The sequence below is a fragment of the Palaemon carinicauda genome, chromosome 22 (assembly GCF_036898095.1).
Source record: "Palaemon carinicauda isolate YSFRI2023 chromosome 22, ASM3689809v2, whole genome shotgun sequence".
NCBI lineage: Eukaryota > Metazoa > Arthropoda > Malacostraca > Decapoda > Palaemonidae > Palaemon > Palaemon carinicauda.
Window position 1 is genome coordinate 33,396,764 of NC_090746.1, and position 5,000 is coordinate 33,401,763.

The window sequence follows — 5,000 nt, forward strand, 5'->3', positions numbered from 1 at the left end:
GATCTATAATTATTAAATTAATCCTGTAGGAGGCAATTTTGCTAGCTAAAGGTACCAAGTCTTAGCAAATTATCAATATTTGTGTTTTAAGGAATAAAGAAGAAATAATAAGTCAAGTCTTGCGAATTCCAATGTTTTTCTTTAGGTATACTAAAGTGTGCCAAACCTAAATCGTTCGTTCAAGAAAGTAAGGGATAGAGAACTTTTTTTTGGACAAATGAAGACATACACCCATCTTAAAGAATAAAGTTAAAATAACGAATAAAGGTAGCTAATTCCATATCGTTCAAGTTAACGGGATCAACTTATGAAATCAGTCATCCCTCACGATTCTGAATTCAACAAGAGTACTCACCCAAGAGCTATGTCGAATAAAACTGTCGGTAACAAAGGCTGGGAAATCAGTGTCAAAATCTTTGAACGAAAGACCCACAGTTTTCATTTCCAAATTCTCCAACGTTAGTATGAAAGTATGAGGAAAACAAGGTAAAGTAATAAGAAACAAGTGTTCATAGTTTGTAAACCACTGCCAAAGTTGAGAAACAACAATTATAGAATCCTGCGACACAGCAGGTGCCAGTGTGGATTCTTTTTATATTTAAAGCCTTTTAGTTTATTGATAATTGTTTACTCATGACTAAGGTTTCCGGTGTTACACTTTCTTTGTAAACAGAGTTAATTCATAGAAATCTTTTTTTTTTTTTTTTTTTTGCTGATGTAGACTGCTTTAAGAATCGGTTTTATTATGGCACTTGAAGTCAAATTTTAATTAGTTTGACCATAAAGTATGCCTTATTTTTGGTATTAGATGAAATATTGCAAAAAAAAAAAAAAATTAAGATTGCTTGTTCATGTCTTATTGTATCATTTTATGAGATTTCTTACCTGTAAAATGTTCCAGAATCTTGAACCGGAAGTACGATCTCCATATTTAATTGAATTACGTTTTGCAAAGTGATTTAATGGAGTTTGGTGTTACAATTATTAAGGAAAATTTATATGATTATTTCATTTCGTTATTAAAGCTGTGAAAAGTGTAATTGCTAATAAAATGTGCCATTGTTTATAGGTTTTCTGTAGGTAAACACGAGTCCCAAAGCGCAGCAGATTGGAGAATTGTTGAATTTATGTTGACCGGTTTCTGCCCAGTCAGGAACGGATATATGTGATGTAAATCCTGAGTACGTGGACGAGCCCCAGTGTATACAGATTTGGAACGTACCATATCATTGTTTTACATGAAGCTCTTTTATTTTTTAAGACAGGCAGTATTGTATAATGCTACAATTTATCTCTGTTATACTCGTCAGCCTACCTTGGGATGCATGCGGTGTGAGTAACAATTTTTTTTTTTTTATTTTGTGAATAGTTTGATTTAGCCATACTTTTATTAGATTTAAATGTTTCATAGTTATAATTTTCATAGATTGAAGTACAGTACTTATATTAAACACATAGGCTTTTTTGTGATGTAACAGGTTAAGTTTTATCTATTGCACAGATGGGATCATCCATCTTGAATCTTGTCTGCTGTTCTTTGAGGCCACTTTTTAGCAATATTATTGCTGAAAAATATAGAAGAAATTTAATTATGTCCATAGTAGGCCTGTATGCACCATAGTGTAAATTGAGTATTATTTTTTTTTTACATCAAACTTCTGTTATTCTATGCACATCTTGCCAGTGTAAAGGCTACCACATATATTAAAGGTCCTTAAGTATAGTATTGTTATGCAATAGTCATATTTTGAGAATAAGTCACTTATAGATTTATCTTCTTTTTTTTTTTTGCAGTATGTATGTTGATGTAAAGTTGTTATGAAGGAAGTCATAAGAGGCCTTGTGACATTAAACATAGGAAAAGGCTTTGCATCATTAATTCACCCTACCAAAAAGGTCGCGCCTGACAAGTCAGTTCTGGCAGCTGACAAGTCGGTTCTGGCTGCCAAGAACCTTTTACAATTCATAACTTACCTTCAAATACCTGATGTAAGTAGGGTACAAGAAGAATTTACATCGCAAGTGGAAATAACTCCATCGCTATGCCAATAAACTGTATGCAAGCAAGACTGCTAGTAAGAGTTCACGCAAGAGCGAGTTGCATAGTAGTAGTCGTTCTTCTTGTCATAATGCACTTTTAGCCCAACAAGAGCTAGAAAGACTTGAATTTATACGGCAGCAAGAAGAAAAGGAAAGAGTGGAGAAGGATATGGCAAGGAAGAAGGCAAGGGAGCTAAATTTGAGGATATATGAGGCCAGACAGCATGTCCAGGTTGCGCAAGAACTACTTCTCCAACCCTGAGTCAAAGAGTGGGTCAAGCACCAGTAGCAGAGGGTCTCTTCCAAATGTCCCGCACGTGTCTGTACACGAAAAGTGTCAATGGGTCACCATTGATGAGGTCAGGTTGGAGGAGAAGCAGAAAAAACGTGGATGGCAGCGATCAGACACCACCTGTGGCTGCTGAAATGACTAAAAATGTGGGCATTCAAGTCACTTTTGCCACTACTCCCATTGCAGATTTCGGCAAGACTTCATCAACACCCCGTCCAGGTCATCTACCATGTGATTCAACGGTTCTTCTTTCTTGTCACAGCCTGCCAATACCTGGCCCATAACTCCAAGTGACATCAAGGGTGTGTCATTTCACGATGACCCAGAAGTTAAGAACACGCATCTGATCTGAGAGGAAGTGACAAAGTCAGAGTCCTTTGTCAATAACGTTGCTGAACGTTTTTCAAGCTGGCTCAAGTTCATGTGCAACATTGCGTAGATAAGACACTCTCTCTCTCTCTCTCTCTCTCTCTCTCTCTCTCTCTCTCTCTCTCTCTCTCTCTCTCTACACAAAAGGACTCCTTGAAAGAAGGAACCTCCTAACTGCCGAAGAGATAGAGTATGCTAGTAACCTGGTCTTAGGAATGCTTCAACAGGACGCCTTTTCCTAAGAAGTTTAAGCAAGCAAGAGTGCCGGTGGAGTCGTTTCTCCCTCTATCAAGATGGTAAGACTTAAGCCGTTCTACTCTGATGGACTGCTTCGCGTGGGAGGTCGTCTGAGAGAGTCCTCCGTCGATGCATGAATCAAGCACCCTGTGATCCTGCCCATGGAAGGGCCTGTGGTTTGCCTGTTAGTGCAGTGGCGGTACCAGAAACTGGGACACTGCGGGCAAAACTACCTAGTAGCGGACCTTCGGCAGTACTACTGGATCATGCGAGTGAACTCGATAGCTCGGTCTGTCATAAGGAACTGTGCGCAATGCAGAGCCATTTTTGAGCGCCCCATAACTCAGGAGACGGCTGTTCTTCTTCCCAACCGCATCTACTCGGGGGAAACTGCATTTACTAAGTCCGTAATGGACTTTTTCGGCCCATTCATGGTGAACATTGGAAGATCGCAGGTGAAGCGGTATGGTGTATTCTTCACCTGTCTCACATCAAGAGCCATTCACATTGAAATGGAAAATTTAATGGACACATTCGTTCCTTAATGCTCTACATCAGTTTGTTTCCAGGCGCGGCCCATTCCAGCTAATGACAGCTGATAACTTTACTGGAGCGGACAATGTGCTACGTAAGGAGCTGGAGAAGCTCAACCTTGTGACAGTTAGTGATGCCTTGTCAACAAAAGGGATCACTTGGTGGTATAACCCTCCCTATTCTTCCCACTGGGGCGGAGCTTGGGAGCGTCAGATACATGCCATCCATCGAGTACTGAAGGGCATTTGTCAACAGCAGGTCCTGACATAAGACTCTTTCAACTCTCTTTTGTGAGGTTGAGGCCATTATAAATGGCCGCCCTTTAGTCCGAGTGACGGACGACCCAGAGAGTTTAGAGCCTTTGTCTCTCAGTATGCTGCTAAACCTCAAGGGATCACGTGCATCCATTGCTCTTACAGCTGACATCGACCAGTACTCTCGACTCCAATTGAAGCAGGTCCAGTATCTAGCAGATCTCTTCTGGAAACGCTGGACGAGAGAGTATCCACCACTACTGCAACAGCGCCAAAGTTGGACCACTCTACGCCATAATCTGGAAGTTGGAGATATTGTGCTAGCCTTGGATGAAAAGCTACCCAGAGGTACCTGGCCTTTGGCTAGAGTGCTGGAAGTCCTCTGTGGGAGTGATGGCAAAATTCAGAGCGCTTGTCTTAAAACAGAGAGTGGGGTCTACCTGAGACCCATCTCTAAATTTGGTTTACTTCTCGAGTGTGATAAAGTGTAGGGTTCAGGGTGACGCAAGTGGCCCTCTCCCCCCTCCCCCCCTTGGAAAAAAAAGAAAAAGGGGGGGGGGGGTATCGCAGATTACCTGAAAATTAAGTGCCTCGCTTAATGAGGGGTGGTATAAAATCCTGCGACGCAGCAGGTGCTAGTGTGAATTCTTTTTATATTGAAAGCCTTTTAGTTTATTGATAATTGTTTACTCATGCCTAAAGTTTACGGTGTTACATTTTCTCTATAAAGTAATTAAAGTTAATTCATAGAAAATGTTTTTTGCTGATGTAGACTGCTTTATGAATCGGTTTTATTATGGCATTTGACGTCAAATTTTAACTAGTTTGACCATAAAGTATGCCTTAATTTTGGTATTATCCACCCATAATAAAATGTAGCTTGGGGGCGGGGTAGGGGGGGAGGGAATCCCTCGTTTAAGTTACGTTCCAATTTCTTATTACAAAACCTAATCACTTGGTCGTAAACACGAGTGCCATCTCTAGGTATAATCTTTGTAAAATCCATATAAACTGCCCATAAAACAAAACATTGTCGGAGGTTATAATTATCTTGGAGACCAAAAAAATTGCTGCTTGTGAGAATGAAATTCGATCGGCATCCCCATATGAGTATGGGATTAGGCGTCTAAAAAGGCAGTACAAAGGGTAGCTGTCAGTTATTTTCACGACTCTCTGTCGGTACCATGAATAGGATTCACATGATTTCTGTCAGGACAGAGAGAGAGAGAGAGAGAGAGAGAGAGAGAGAGAGAGAGAGAGAGAGAGAGAGAGAG

The 5,000-nt window shown here is 40.4% G+C and overlaps 1 long non-coding RNA gene across 1 annotated transcript in view; it reads right to left on the reverse strand.

Moving 5' to 3' along the window:
• LOC137616399 (uncharacterized) overlaps positions 1-5,000 on the reverse strand; it is a 536,300-nt gene that overhangs the window by 73,765 nt on the left and 457,535 nt on the right. The window lies entirely within an intron of this gene.